Below are 14,359 nucleotides of genomic sequence, written 5' to 3' on the forward strand. Positions count from 1 at the left end.
TATAACATAGCGGGGGCGTATATTGGACTAGAAGGCTCCCATATTGTCATTGTGACTTTGACGTCGCATGGCGACAGTCAGACGAAAGGGAGGCAGGGTTTGAAGCCGCCGGTGAGTAAAATTTGTCCTGTCATTTTGCAAAGTTTGAAGCAATTACATTTTCCATTTTACAATTCATTTTAAAATTAGCGCGTGCACGGACTTTTCGTGCTACAACTGAGACAAATTGACACGATTGAGCGCTGTCAAAAAAAAAGGAGGGGGCAGGGCTGGGGCGTCTGCTTGTGGATCTGTGGTGAGTTTGATATTTAAATTGAATGTTAGTCTCTGAAATTTATTTAATAATATTTTTTCTTTTGTATCAATTTTATTTTAGAAGTAATTGTATTTTCTTTATGTCACTTTATTTAGAGAGCGGGGCGAATTCTTCAGCCAAGCCTACATAAAATGTTTTGTTTTTCTATATGTCTTAAGGAACTAGAATCTTTATATAGCAAATTTTCACATCATTTAGTGTCTACGACCATATCACGCTGAAAGCACCAGTTCTCGTCCGATCACCGAAGTTAAGCAGCGTCGAGTCCGGTTAGTACTTGGATGGGTGACCGCCTGGGAATACCGGATGCCGTAGACATTTCTTTTTATTTCTGGCCATTTTTTAAAAAAATCACAAAAATGACACAGAAAATGGAATACGAGTTTTCGTTCGTTTTATTAGAACGTGCATTTTTATGTATAGTCATAATTGAAAAGCAGGAAAAGGCGTTAAAAGTATAACATAGCGGGGGCGTATATTGGACTAGAAGGCTCCCATATTGTCATTGTGACTTTGACGTCGCATGGCGACAGTCAGACGAAAGGGAGGCAGGGTTTGAAGCCGCCGGTGAGTAAAATTTGTCCTGTCATTTTGCAAAGTTTGAAGCAATTACATTTTCCATTTTACAATTCATTTTAAAATTAGCGCGTGCACGGACTTTTCGTGCTACAACTGAGACAAATTGACACGATTGAGCGCTGTCAAAAAAAAAGGAGGGGGCAGGGCTGGGGCGTCTGCTTGTGGATCTGTGGTGAGTTTGATATTTAAATTGAATGTTAGTCTCTGAAATTTATTTAATAATATTTTTTCTTTTGTATCAATTTTATTTTAGAAGTAATTGTATTTTCTTTATGTCACTTTATTTAGAGAGCGGGGCGAATTCTTCAGCCAAGCCTACATAAAATGTTTTGTTTTTCTATATGTCTTAAGGAACTAGAATCTTTATATAGCAAATTTTCACATCATTTAGTGTCTACGACCATATCACGCTGAAAGCACCGGTTCTCGTCCGATCACCGAAGTTAAGCAGCGTCGAGTCCGGTTAGTACTTGGATGGGTGACCGCCTGGGAATACCGGATGCCGTAGACATTTCTTTTTATTTCTGGCCATTTTTTAAAAAAATCACAAAAATGACACAGAAAATGGAATACGAGTTTTCGTTCGTTTTATTAGAACGTGCATTTTTATGTATAGTCATAATTGAAAAGCAGGAAAAGGCGTTAAAAGTATAACATAGCGGGGGCGTATATTGGACTAGAAGGCTCCCATATTGTCATTGTGACTTTGACGTCGCATGGCGACAGTCAGACGAAAGGGAGGCAGGGTTTGAAGCCGCCGGTGAGTAAAATTTGTCCTGTCATTTTGCAAAGTTTGAAGCAATTACATTTTCCATTTTACAATTCATTTTAAAATTAGCGCGTGCACGGACTTTTCGTGCTACAACTGAGACAAATTGACACGATTGAGCGCTGTCAAAAAAAAGGAGGGGGCAGGGCTGGGGCGTCTGCTTGTGGATCTGTGGTGAGTTTGATATTTAAATTGAATGTTAGTCTCTGAAATTTATTTAATAATATTTTTTCTTTTGTATCAATTTTATTTTAGAAGTAATTGTATTTTCTTTATGTCACTTTATTTAGAGAGCGGGGCGAATTCTTCAGCCAAGCCTACATAAAATGTTTTGTTTTTCTGTATGTCTTAAGGAACTAGAATCTTTATATAGCAAATTTTCACATCATTTAGTGTCTACGACCATATCACGCTGAAAGCACCGGTTCTCGTCCGATCACCGAAGTTAAGCAGCGTCGAGTCCGGTTAGTACTTGGATGGGTGACCGCCTGGGAATACCGGATGCCGTAGACATTTCTTTTTATTTCTGGCCATTTTTTTAAAAAATCACAAAAATGACACAGAAAATGGAATACGAGTTTTCGTTCGTTTTATTAGAACGTGCATTTTTATGTATAGTCATAATTGAAAAGCAGGAAAAGGCGTTAAAAGTATAACATAGCGGGGGCGTATATTGGACTAGAAGGCTCCCATATTGTCATTGTGACTTTGACGTCGCATGGCGACAGTCAGACGAAAGGGAGGCAGGGTTTGAAGCCGCCGGTGAGTAAAATTTGTCCTGTCATTTTGCAAAGTTTGAAGCAATTACATTTTCCATTTTACAATTCATTTTAAAATTAGCGCGTGCACGGACTTTTCGTGCTACAACTGAGACAAATTGACACGATTGAGCGCTGTCAAAAAAAAAGGAGGGGGCAGGGCTGGGGCGTCTGCTTGTGGATCTGTGGTGAGTTTGATATTTAAATTGAATGTTAGTCTCTGAAATTTATTTAATAATATTTTTTCTTTTGTATCAATTTTATTTTAGAAGTAATTGTATTTTCTTTATGTCACTTTATTTAGAGAGCGGGGCGAATTCTTCAGCCAAGCCTACATAAAATGTTTTGTTTTTCTATATGTCTTAAGGAACTAGAATCTTTATATAGCAAATTTTCACATCATTTAGTGTCTACGACCATATCACGCTGAAAGCACCGGTTCTCGTCCGATCACCGAAGTTAAGCAGCGTCGAGTCCGGTTAGTACTTGGATGGGTGACCGCCTGGGAATACCGGATGCCGTAGACATTTCTTTTTATTTCTGGCCATTTTTTAAAAAAATCACAAAAATGACACAGAAAATGGAATACGAGTTTTCGTTCGTTTTATTAGAACGTGCATTTTTATGTATAGTCATAATTGAAAAGCAGGAAAAGGCGTTAAAAGTATAACATAGCGGGGGCGTATATTGGACTAGAAGGCTCCCATATTGTCATTGTGACTTTGACGTCGCATGGCGACAGTCAGACGAAAGGGAGGCAGGGTTTGAAGCCGCCGGTGAGTAAAATTTGTCCTGTCATTTTGCAAAGTTTGAAGCAATTACATTTTCCATTTTACAATTCATTTTAAAATTAGCGCGTGCACGGACTTTTCGTGCTACAACTGAGACAAATTGACACGATTGAGCGCTGTCAAAAAAAAAGGAGGGGGCAGGGCTGGGGCGTCTGCTTGTGGATCTGTGGTGAGTTTGATATTTAAATTGAATGTTAGTCTCTGAAATTTATTTAATAATATTTTTTCTTTTGTATCAATTTTATTTTAGAAGTAATTGTATTTTCTTTATGTCACTTTATTTAGAGAGCGGGGCGAATTCTTCAGCCAAGCCTACATAAAATGTTTTGTTTTTCTATATGTCTTAAGGAACTAGAATCTTTATATAGCAAATTTTCACATCATTTAGTGTCTACGACCATATCACGCTGAAAGCACCGGTTCTCGTCCGATCACCGAAGTTAAGCAGCGTCGAGTCCGGTTAGTACTTGGATGGGTGACCGCCTGGGAATACCGGATGCCGTAGACATTTCTTTTTATTTCTGGCCATTTTTTAAAAAAATCACAAAAATGACACAGAAAATGGAATACGAGTTTTCGTTCGTTTTATTAGAACGTGCATTTTTATGTATAGTCATAATTGAAAAGCAGGAAAAGGCGTTAAAAGTATAACATAGCGGGGGCGTATATTGGACTAGAAGGCTCCCATATTGTCATTGTGACTTTGACGTCGCATGGCGACAGTCAGACGAAAGGGAGGCAGGGTTTGAAGCCGCCGGTGAGTAAAATTTGTCCTGTCATTTTGCAAAGTTTGAAGCAATTACATTTTCCATTTTACAATTCATTTTAAAATTAGCGCGTGCACGGACTTTTCGTGCTACAACTGAGACAAATTGACACGATTGAGCGCTGTCAAAAAAAAAGGAGGGGGCAGGGCTGGGGCGTCTGCTTGTGGATCTGTGGTGAGTTTGATATTTAAATTGAATGTTAGTCTCTGAAATTTATTTAATAATATTTTTTCTTTTGTATCAATTTTATTTTAGAAGTAATTGTATTTTCTTTATGTCACTTTATTTAGAGAGCGGGGCGAATTCTTCAGCCAAGCCTACATAAAATGTTTTGTTTTTCTATATGTCTTAAGGAACTAGAATCTTTATATAGCAAATTTTCACATCATTTAGTGTCTACGACCATATCACGCTGAAAGCACCGGTTCTCGTCCGATCACCGAAGTTAAGCAGCGTCGAGTCCGGTTAGTACTTGGATGGGTGACCGCCTGGGAATACCGGATGCCGTAGACATTTCTTTTTATTTCTGGCCATTTTTTAAAAAAATCACAAAAATGACACAGAAAATGGAATACGAGTTTTCGTTCGTTTTATTAGAACGTGCATTTTTATGTATAGTCATAATTGAAAAGCAGGAAAAGGCGTTAAAAGTATAACATAGCGGGGGCGTATATTGGACTAGAAGGCTCCCATATTGTCATTGTGACTTTGACGTCGCATGGCGACAGTCAGACGAAAGGGAGGCAGGGTTTGAAGCCGCCGGTGAGTAAAATTTGTCCTGTCATTTTGCAAAGTTTGAAGCAATTACATTTTCCATTTTACAATTCATTTTAAAATTAGCGCGTGCACGGACTTTTCGTGCTACAACTGAGACAAATTGACACGATTGAGCGCTGTCAAAAAAAAGGAGGGGGCAGGGCTGGGGCGTCTGCTTGTGGATCTGTGGTGAGTTTGATATTTAAATTGAATGTTAGTCTCTGAAATTTATTTAATAATATTTTTTCTTTTGTATCAATTTTATTTTAGAAGTAATTGTATTTTCTTTATGTCACTTTATTTAGAGAGCGGGGCGAATTCTTCAGCCAAGCCTACATAAAATGTTTTGTTTTTCTATATGTCTTAAGGAACTAGAATCTTTATATAGCAAATTTTCACATCATTTAGTGTCTACGACCATATCACGCTGAAAGCACCGGTTCTCGTCCGATCACCGAAGTTAAGCAGCGTCGAGTCCGGTTAGTACTTGGATGGGTGACCGCCTGGGAATACCGGATGCCGTAGACATTTCTTTTTATTTCTGGCCATTTTTTAAAAAAATCACAAAAATGACACAGAAAATGGAATACGAGTTTTCGTTCGTTTTATTAGAAGGTGCATTTTTATGTATAGTCATAATTGAAAAGCAGGAAAAGGCGTTATAAGTATAACATAGCGGGGGCGTATATTGGACTAGAAGGCTCCCATATTGTCATTGTGACTTTGACGTCGCATGGCGACAGTCAGACGAAAGGGAGGCAGGGTTTGAAGCCGCCGGTGAGTAAAATTTGTCCTGTCATTTTGCAAAGTTTGAAGCAATTACATTTTCCATTTTACAATTCATTTTAAAATTAGCGCGTGCACGGACTTTTCGTGCTACAACTGAGACAAATTGACACGATTGAGCGCTGTCAAAAAAAAAGGAGGGGGCAGGGCTGGGGCGTCTGCTTGTGGATCTGTGGTGAGTTTGATATTTAAATTGAATGTTAGTCTCTGAAATTTATTTAATAATATTTTTTCTTTTGTATCAATTTTATTTTAGAAGTAATTGTATTTTCTTTATGTCACTTTATTTAGAGAGCGGGGCGAATTCTTCAGCCAAGCCTACATAAAATGTTTTGTTTTTCTATATGTCTTAAGGAACTAGAATCTTTATATAGCAAATTTTCACATCATTTAGTGTCTACGACCATATCACGCTGAAAGCACCGGTTCTCGTCCGATCACCGAAGTTAAGCAGCGTCGAGTCCGGTTAGTACTTGGATGGGTGACCGCCTGGGAATACCGGATGCCGTAGACATTTCTTTTTATTTCTGGCCATTTTTTAAAAAAATCACAAAAATGACACAGAAAATGGAATACGAGTTTTCGTTCGTTTTATTAGAACGTGCATTTTTATGTATAGTCATAATTGAAAAGCAGGAAAAGGCGTTAAAAGTATAACATAGCGGGGGCGTATATTGGACTAGAAGGCTCCCATATTGTCATTGTGACTTTGACGTCGCATGGCGACAGTCAGACGAAAGGGAGGCAGGGTTTGAAGCCGCCGGTGAGTAAAATTTGTCCTGTCATTTTGCAAAGTTTGAAGCAATTACATTTTCCATTTTACAATTCATTTTAAAATTAGCGCGTGCACGGACTTTTCGTGCTACAACTGAGACAAATTGACACGATTGAGCGCTGTCAAAAAAAAAGGAGGGGGCAGGGCTGGGGCGTCTGCTTGTGGATCTGTGGTGAGTTTGATATTTAAATTGAATGTTAGTCTCTGAAATTTATTTAATAATATTTTTTCTTTTGTATCAATTTTATTTTAGAAGTAATTGTATTTTCTTTATGTCACTTTATTTAGAGAGCGGGGCGAATTCTTCAGCCAAGCCTACATAAAATGTTTTGTTTTTCTATATGTCTTAAGGAACTAGAATCTTTATATAGCAAATTTTCACATCATTTAGTGTCTACGACCATATCACGCTGAAAGCACCGGTTCTCGTCCGATCACCGAAGTTAAGCAGCGTCGAATCCGGTTAGTACTTGGATGGGTGACCGCCTGGGAATACCGGATGCCGTAGACATTTCTTTTTATTTCTGGCCATTTTTTAAAAAAATCACAAAAATGACACAGAAAATGGAATACGAGTTTTCGTTCGTTTTATTAGAACGTGCATTTTTATGTATAGTCATAATTGAAAAGCAGGAAAAGGCGTTAAAAGTATAACATAGCGGGGGCGTATATTGGACTAGAAGGCTCCCATATTGTCATTGTGACTTTGACGTCGCATGGCGACAGTCAGACGAAAGGGAGGCAGGGTTTGAAGCCGCCGGTGAGTAAAATTTGTCCTGTCATTTTGCAAAGTTTGAAGCAATTACATTTTCCATTTTACAATTCATTTTAAAATTAGCGCGTGCACGGACTTTTCGTGCTACAACTGAGACAAATTGACACGATTGAGCGCTGTCAAAAAAAAGGAGGGGGCAGGGCTGGGGCGTCTGCTTGTGGATCTGTGGTGAGTTTGATATTTAAATTGAATGTTAGTCTCTGAAATTTATTTAATAATATTTTTTCTTTTGTATCAATTTTATTTTAGAAGTAATTGTATTTTCTTTATGTCACTTTATTTAGAGAGCGGGGCGAATTCTTCAGCCAAGCCTACATAAAATGTTTTGTTTTTCTATATGTCTTAAGGAACTAGAATCTTTATATAGCAAATTTTCACATCATTTAGTGTCTACGACCATATCACGCTGAAAGCACCGGTTCTCGTCCGATCACCGAAGTTAAGCAGCGTCGAGTCCGGTTAGTACTTGGATGGGTGACCGCCTGGGAATACCGGATGCCGTAGACATTTCTTTTTATTTCTGGCCATTTTTTAAAAAAATCACAAAAATGACACAGAAAATGGAATACGAGTTTTCGTTCGTTTTATTAGAAGGTGCATTTTTATGTATAGTCATAATTGAAAAGCAGGAAAAGGCGTTATAAGTATAACATAGCGGGGGCGTATATTGGACTAGAAGGCTCCCATATTGTCATTGTGACTTTGACGTCGCATGGCGACAGTCAGACGAAAGGGAGGCAGGGTTTGAAGCCGCCGGTGAGTAAAATTTGTCCTGTCATTTTGCAAAGTTTGAAGCAATTACATTTTCCATTTTACAATTCATTTTAAAATTAGCGCGTGCACGGACTTTTCGTGCTACAACTGAGACAAATTGACACGATTGAGCGCTGTCAAAAAAAAAGGAGGGGGCAGGGCTGGGGCGTCTGCTTGTGGATCTGTGGTGAGTTTGATATTTAAATTGAATGTTAGTCTCTGAAATTTATTTAATAATATTTTTTCTTTTGTATCAATTTTATTTTAGAAGTAATTGTATTTTCTTTATGTCACTTTATTTAGAGAGCGGGGCGAATTCTTCAGCCAAGCCTACATAAAATGTTTTGTTTTTCTATATGTCTTAAGGAACTAGAATCTTTATATAGCAAATTTTCACATCATTTAGTGTCTACGACCATATCACGCTGAAAGCACCGGTTCTCGTCCGATCACCGAAGTTAAGCAGCGTCGAGTCCGGTTAGTACTTGGATGGGTGACCGCCTGGGAATACCGGATGCCGTAGACATTTCTTTTTATTTCTGGCCATTTTTTAAAAAAATCACAAAAATGACACAGAAAATGGAATACGAGTTTTCGTTCGTTTTATTAGAACGTGCATTTTTATGTATAGTCATAATTGAAAAGCAGGAAAAGGCGTTAAAAGTATAACATAGCGGGGGCGTATATTGGACTAGAAGGCTCCCATATTGTCATTGTGACTTTGACGTCGCATGGCGACAGTCAGACGAAAGGGATGCAGGGTTTGAAGCCGCCGGTGAGTAAAATTTGTCCTGTCATTTTGCAAAGTTTGAAGCAATTACATTTTCCATTTTACAATTCATTTTAAAATTAGCGCGTGCACGGACTTTTCGTGCTACAACTGAGACAAATTGACACGATTGAGCGCTGTCAAAAAAAAAGGAGGGGGCAGGGCTGGGGCGTCTGCTTGTGGATCTGTGGTGAGTTTGATATTTAAATTGAATGTTAGTCTCTGAAATTTATTTAATAATATTTTTTCTTTTGTATCAATTTTATTTTAGAAGTAATTGTATTTTCTTTATGTCACTTTATTTAGAGAGCGGGGCGAATTCTTCAGCCAAGCCTACATAAAATGTTTTGTTTTTCTATATGTCTTAAGGAACTAGAATCTTTATATAGCAAATTTTCACATCATTTAGTGTCTACGACCATATCACGCTGAAAGCACCGGTTCTCGTCCGATCACCGAAGTTAAGCAGCGTCGAGTCCGGTTAGTACTTGGATGGGTGACCGCCTGGGAATACCGGATGCCGTAGACATTTCTTTTTATTTCTGGCCATTTTTTAAAAAAATCACAAAAATGACACAGAAAATGGAATACGAGTTTTCGTTCGTTTTATTAGAACGTGCATTTTTATGTATAGTCATAATTGAAAAGCAGGAAAAGGCGTTAAAAGTATAACATAGCGGGGGCGTATATTGGACTAGAAGGCTCCCATATTGTCATTGTGACTTTGACGTCGCATGGCGACAGTCAGACGAAAGGGAGGCAGGGTTTGAAGCCGCCGGTGAGTAAAATTTGTCCTGTCATTTTGCAAAGTTTGAAGCAATTACATTTTCCATTTTACAATTCATTTTAAAATTAGCGCGTGCACGGACTTTTCGTGCTACAACTGAGACAAATTGACACGATTGAGCGCTGTCAAAAAAAAAGGAGGGGGCAGGGCTGGGGCGTCTGCTTGTGGATCTGTGGTGAGTTTGATATTTAAATTGAATGTTAGTCTCTGAAATTTATTTAATAATATTTTTTCTTTTGTATCAATTTTATTTTAGAAGTAATTGTATTTTCTTTATGTCACTTTATTTAGAGAGCGGGGCGAATTCTTCAGCCAAGCCTACATAAAATGTTTTGTTTTTCTATATGTCTTAAGGAACTAGAATCTTTATATAGCAAATTTTCACATCATTTAGTGTCTACGACCATATCACGCTGAAAGCACCGGTTCTCGTCCGATCACCGAAGTTAAGCAGCGTCGAGTCCGGTTAGTACTTGGATGGGTGACCGCCTGGGAATACCGGATGCCGTAGACATTTCTTTTTATTTCTGGCCATTTTTTAAAAAAATCACAAAAATGACACAGAAAATGGAATACGAGTTTTCGTTCGTTTTATTAGAACGTGCATTTTTATGTATAGTCATAATTGAAAAGCAGGAAAAGGCGTTAAAAGTATAACATAGCGGGGGCGTATATTGGACTAGAAGGCTCCCATATTGTCATTGTGACTTTGACGTCGCATGGCGACAGTCAGACGAAAGGGAGGCAGGGTTTGAAGCCGCCGGTGAGTAAAATTTGTCCTGTCATTTTGCAAAGTTTGAAGCAATTACATTTTCCATTTTACAATTCATTTTAAAATTAGCGCGTGCACGGACTTTTCGTGCTACAACTGAGACAAATTGACACGATTGAGCGCTGTCAAAAAAAAAGGAGGGGGCAGGGCTGGGGCGTCTGCTTGTGGATCTGTGGTGAGTTTGATATTTAAATTGAATGTTAGTCTCTGAAATTTATTTAATAATATTTTTTCTTTTGTATCAATTTTATTTTAGAAGTAATTGTATTTTCTTTATGTCACTTTATTTAGAGAGCGGGGCGAATTCTTCAGCCAAGCCTACATAAAATGTTTTGTTTTTCTATATGTCTTAAGGAACTAGAATCTTTATATAGCAAATTTTCACATCATTTAGTGTCTACGACCATATCACGCTGAAAGCACCGGTTCTCGTCCGATCACCGAAGTTAAGCAGCGTCGAGTCCGGTTAGTACTTGGATGGGTGACCGCCTGGGAATACCGGATGCCGTAGACATTTCTTTTTATTTCTGGCCATTTTTTAAAAAAATCACAAAAATGACACAGAAAATGGAATACGAGTTTTCGTTCGTTTTATTAGAACGTGCATTTTTATGTATAGTCATAATTGAAAAGCAGGAAAAGGCGTTAAAAGTATAACATAGCGGGGGCGTATATTGGACTAGAAGGCTCCCATATTGTCATTGTGACTTTGACGTCGCATGGCGACAGTCAGACGAAAGGGAGGCAGGGTTTGAAGCCGCCGGTGAGTAAAATTTGTCCTGTCATTTTGCAAAGTTTGAAGCAATTACATTTTCCATTTTACAATTCATTTTAAAATTAGCGCGTGCACGGACTTTTCGTGCTACAACTGAGACAAATTGACACGATTGAGCGCTGTCAAAAAAAAAGGAGGGGGCAGGGCTGGGGCGTCTGCTTGTGGATCTGTGGTGAGTTTGATATTTAAATTGAATGTTAGTCTCTGAAATTTATTTAATAATATTTTTTCTTTTGTATCAATTTTATTTTAGAAGTAATTGTATTTTCTTTATGTCACTTTATTTAGAGAGCGGGGCGAATTCTTCAGCCAAGCCTACATAAAATGTTTTGTTTTTCTATATGTCTTAAGGAACTAGAATCTTTATATAGCAAATTTTCACATCATTTAGTGTCTACGACCATATCACGCTGAAAGCACCGGTTCTCGTCCGATCACCGAAGTTAAGCAGCGTCGAGTCCGGTTAGTACTTGGATGGGTGACCGCCTGGGAATACCGGATGCCGTAGACATTTCTTTTTATTTCTGGCCATTTTTTAAAAAAATCACAAAAATGACACAGAAAATGGAATACGAGTTTTCGTTCGTTTTATTAGAACGTGCATTTTTATGTATAGTCATAATTGAAAAGCAGGAAAAGGCGTTAAAAGTATAACATAGCGGGGGCGTATATTGGACTAGAAGGCTCCCATATTGTCATTGTGACTTTGACGTCGCATGGCGACAGTCAGACGAAAGGGAGGCAGGGTTTGAAGCCGCCGGTGAGTAAAATTTGTCCTGTCATTTTGCAAAGTTTGAAGCAATTACATTTTCCATTTTACAATTCATTTTAAAATTAGCGCGTGCACGGACTTTTCGTGCTACAACTGAGACAAATTGACACGATTGAGCGCTGTCAAAAAAAAAGGAGGGGGCAGGGCTGGGGCGTCTGCTTGTGGATCTGTGGTGAGTTTGATATTTAAATTGAATGTTAGTCTCTGAAATTTATTTAATAATATTTTTTCTTTTGTATCAATTTTATTTTAGAAGTAATTGTATTTTCTTTATGTCACTTTATTTAGAGAGCGGGGCGAATTCTTCAGCCAAGCCTACATAAAATGTTTTGTTTTTCTATATGTCTTAAGGAACTAGAATCTTTATATAGCAAATTTTCACATCATTTAGTGTCTACGACCATATCACGCTGAAAGCACCGGTTCTCGTCCGATCACCGAAGTTAAGCAGCGTCGAGTCCGGTTAGTACTTGGATGGGTGACCGCCTGGGAATACCGGATGCCGTAGACATTTCTTTTTATTTCTGGCCATTTTTTAAAAAAATCACAAAAATGACACAGAAAATGGAATACGAGTTTTCGTTCGTTTTATTAGAACGTGCATTTTTATGTATAGTCATAATTGAAAAGCAGGAAAAGGCGTTAAAAGTATAACATAGCGGGGGCGTATATTGGACTAGAAGGCTCCCATATTGTCATTGTGACTTTGACGTCGCATGGCGACAGTCAGACGAAAGGGAGGCAGGGTTTGAAGCCGCCGGTGAGTAAAATTTGTCCTGTCATTTTGCAAAGTTTGAAGCAATTACATTTTCCATTTTACAATTCATTTTAAAATTAGCGCGTGCACGGACTTTTCGTGCTACAACTGAGACAAATTGACACGATTGAGCGCTGTCAAAAAAAAGGAGGGGGCAGGGCTGGGGCGTCTGCTTGTGGATCTGTGGTGAGTTTGATATTTAAATTGAATGTTAGTCTCTGAAATTTATTTAATAATATTTTTTCTTTTGTATCAATTTTATTTTAGAAGTAATTGTATTTTCTTTATGTCACTTTATTTAGAGAGCGGGGCGAATTCTTCAGCCAAGCCTACATAAAATGTTTTGTTTTTCTATATGTCTTAAGGAACTAGAATCTTTATATAGCAAATTTTCACATCATTTAGTGTCTACGACCATATCACGCTGAAAGCACCGGTTCTCGTCCGATCACCGAAGTTAAGCAGCGTCGAGTCCGGTTAGTACTTGGATGGGTGACCGCCTGGGAATACCGGATGCCGTAGACATTTCTTTTTATTTCTGGCCATTTTTTAAAAAAATCACAAAAATGACACAGAAAATGGAATACGAGTTTTCGTTCGTTTTATTAGAAGGTGCATTTTTATGTATAGTCATAATTGAAAAGCAGGAAAAGGCGTTATAAGTATAACATAGCGGGGGCGTATATTGGACTAGAAGGCTCCCATATTGTCATTGTGACTTTGACGTCGCATGGCGACAGTCAGACGAAAGGGAGGCAGGGTTTGAAGCCGCCGGTGAGTAAAATTTGTCCTGTCATTTTGCAAAGTTTGAAGCAATTACATTTTCCATTTTACAATTCATTTTAAAATTAGCGCGTGCACGGACTTTTCGTGCTACAACTGAGACAAATTGACACGATTGAGCGCTGTCAAAAAAAAAGGAGGGGGCAGGGCTGGGGCGTCTGCTTGTGGATCTGTGGTGAGTTTGATATTTAAATTGAATGTTAGTCTCTGAAATTTATTTAATAATATTTTTTCTTTTGTATCAATTTTATTTTAGAAGTAATTGTATTTTCTTTATGTCACTTTATTTAGAGAGCGGGGCGAATTCTTCAGCCAAGCCTACATAAAATGTTTTGTTTTTCTATATGTCTTAAGGAACTAGAATCTTTATATAGCAAATTTTCACATCATTTAGTGTCTACGACCATATCACGCTGAAAGCACCGGTTCTCGTCCGATCACCGAAGTTAAGCAGCGTCGAGTCCGGTTAGTACTTGGATGGGTGACCGCCTGGGAATACCGGATGCCGTAGACATTTCTTTTTATTTCTGGCCATTTTTTAAAAAAATCACAAAAATGACACAGAAAATGGAATACGAGTTTTCGTTCGTTTTATTAGAACGTGCATTTTTATGTATAGTCATAATTGAAAAGCAGGAAAAGGCGTTAAAAGTATAACATAGCGGGGGCGTATATTGGACTAGAAGGCTCCCATATTGTCATTGTGACTTTGACGTCGCATGGCGACAGTCAGACGAAAGGGAGGCAGGGTTTGAAGCCGCCGGTGAGTAAAATTTGTCCTGTCATTTTGCAAAGTTTGAAGCAATTACATTTTCCATTTTACAATTCATTTTAAAATTAGCGCGTGCACGGACTTTTCGTGCTACAACTGAGACAAATTGACACGATTGAGCGCTGTCAAAAAAAAAGGAGGGGGCAGGGCTGGGGCGTCTGCTTGTGGATCTGTGGTGAGTTTGATATTTAAATTGAATGTTAGTCTCTGAAATTTATTTAATAATATTTTTTCTTTTGTATCAATTTTATTTTAGAAGTAATTGTATTTTCTTTATGTCACTTTATTTAGAGAGCGGGGCGAATTCTTCAGCCAAGCCTACATAAAATGTTTTGTTTTTCTATATG

The 14,359-nt window shown here is 38.2% G+C and overlaps 18 non-coding genes across 18 annotated transcripts; all 18 read left to right on the plus strand.

The window, feature by feature from the left end:
• The first annotated feature begins 515 nt into the window (after positions 1–515).
• On the plus strand, positions 516–634 carry LOC148617680 (5S ribosomal RNA). Its single transcript, XR_015923070.1, has one exon. It is a non-coding gene; the product is annotated as a 5S ribosomal RNA (ribosomal RNA).
• A 653-nt stretch (positions 635–1,287) lies between these two features.
• LOC148617681 (5S ribosomal RNA) lies at positions 1,288–1,406 on the plus strand. Its single transcript, XR_015922821.1, has one exon. It is a non-coding gene; the product is annotated as a 5S ribosomal RNA (ribosomal RNA).
• Positions 1,407–2,058: 652 nt separating this feature from the next.
• On the plus strand, positions 2,059–2,177 carry LOC148617682 (5S ribosomal RNA). Its single transcript, XR_015922822.1, has one exon. It is a non-coding gene; the product is annotated as a 5S ribosomal RNA (ribosomal RNA).
• Positions 2,178–2,830: 653 nt separating this feature from the next.
• On the plus strand, positions 2,831–2,949 carry LOC148617683 (5S ribosomal RNA). The gene has a single exon (XR_015922823.1). It is a non-coding gene; the product is annotated as a 5S ribosomal RNA (ribosomal RNA).
• Positions 2,950–3,602: 653 nt separating this feature from the next.
• LOC148617684 (5S ribosomal RNA) lies at positions 3,603–3,721 on the plus strand. Its single transcript, XR_015922824.1, has one exon. It is a non-coding gene; the product is annotated as a 5S ribosomal RNA (ribosomal RNA).
• A 653-nt stretch (positions 3,722–4,374) lies between these two features.
• LOC148617685 (5S ribosomal RNA) lies at positions 4,375–4,493 on the plus strand. The gene has a single exon (XR_015922825.1). It is a non-coding gene; the product is annotated as a 5S ribosomal RNA (ribosomal RNA).
• A 652-nt stretch (positions 4,494–5,145) lies between these two features.
• LOC148617686 (5S ribosomal RNA) lies at positions 5,146–5,264 on the plus strand. Its single transcript, XR_015922826.1, has one exon. It is a non-coding gene; the product is annotated as a 5S ribosomal RNA (ribosomal RNA).
• Positions 5,265–5,917: 653 nt separating this feature from the next.
• Positions 5,918–6,036, plus strand: LOC148617687 (5S ribosomal RNA). Its single transcript, XR_015922827.1, has one exon. It is a non-coding gene; the product is annotated as a 5S ribosomal RNA (ribosomal RNA).
• Positions 6,037–6,689: 653 nt separating this feature from the next.
• Positions 6,690–6,808, plus strand: LOC148617688 (5S ribosomal RNA). Its single transcript, XR_015923054.1, has one exon. It is a non-coding gene; the product is annotated as a 5S ribosomal RNA (ribosomal RNA).
• A 652-nt stretch (positions 6,809–7,460) lies between these two features.
• LOC148617689 (5S ribosomal RNA) lies at positions 7,461–7,579 on the plus strand. Its single transcript, XR_015922828.1, has one exon. It is a non-coding gene; the product is annotated as a 5S ribosomal RNA (ribosomal RNA).
• Positions 7,580–8,232: 653 nt separating this feature from the next.
• Positions 8,233–8,351, plus strand: LOC148617690 (5S ribosomal RNA). The gene has a single exon (XR_015922830.1). It is a non-coding gene; the product is annotated as a 5S ribosomal RNA (ribosomal RNA).
• A 653-nt stretch (positions 8,352–9,004) lies between these two features.
• Positions 9,005–9,123, plus strand: LOC148617691 (5S ribosomal RNA). Its single transcript, XR_015922831.1, has one exon. It is a non-coding gene; the product is annotated as a 5S ribosomal RNA (ribosomal RNA).
• Positions 9,124–9,776: 653 nt separating this feature from the next.
• LOC148617692 (5S ribosomal RNA) lies at positions 9,777–9,895 on the plus strand. The gene has a single exon (XR_015922832.1). It is a non-coding gene; the product is annotated as a 5S ribosomal RNA (ribosomal RNA).
• A 653-nt stretch (positions 9,896–10,548) lies between these two features.
• On the plus strand, positions 10,549–10,667 carry LOC148617693 (5S ribosomal RNA). Its single transcript, XR_015922833.1, has one exon. It is a non-coding gene; the product is annotated as a 5S ribosomal RNA (ribosomal RNA).
• A 653-nt stretch (positions 10,668–11,320) lies between these two features.
• LOC148617694 (5S ribosomal RNA) lies at positions 11,321–11,439 on the plus strand. Its single transcript, XR_015922834.1, has one exon. It is a non-coding gene; the product is annotated as a 5S ribosomal RNA (ribosomal RNA).
• Positions 11,440–12,092: 653 nt separating this feature from the next.
• LOC148617695 (5S ribosomal RNA) lies at positions 12,093–12,211 on the plus strand. The gene has a single exon (XR_015922835.1). It is a non-coding gene; the product is annotated as a 5S ribosomal RNA (ribosomal RNA).
• Positions 12,212–12,863: 652 nt separating this feature from the next.
• LOC148617696 (5S ribosomal RNA) lies at positions 12,864–12,982 on the plus strand. Its single transcript, XR_015922836.1, has one exon. It is a non-coding gene; the product is annotated as a 5S ribosomal RNA (ribosomal RNA).
• Positions 12,983–13,635: 653 nt separating this feature from the next.
• On the plus strand, positions 13,636–13,754 carry LOC148617697 (5S ribosomal RNA). The gene has a single exon (XR_015922837.1). It is a non-coding gene; the product is annotated as a 5S ribosomal RNA (ribosomal RNA).
• Positions 13,755–14,359: the final 605 nt, after the last annotated feature.

This window comes from Perna viridis, chromosome 5 (assembly GCF_037379345.1).
Source record: "Perna viridis isolate PV_CMFRI_1.1 ecotype Kerala chromosome 5, ASM3737934v1, whole genome shotgun sequence".
Taxonomy (NCBI): Eukaryota; Metazoa; Mollusca; class Bivalvia; order Mytilida; family Mytilidae; genus Perna; species Perna viridis.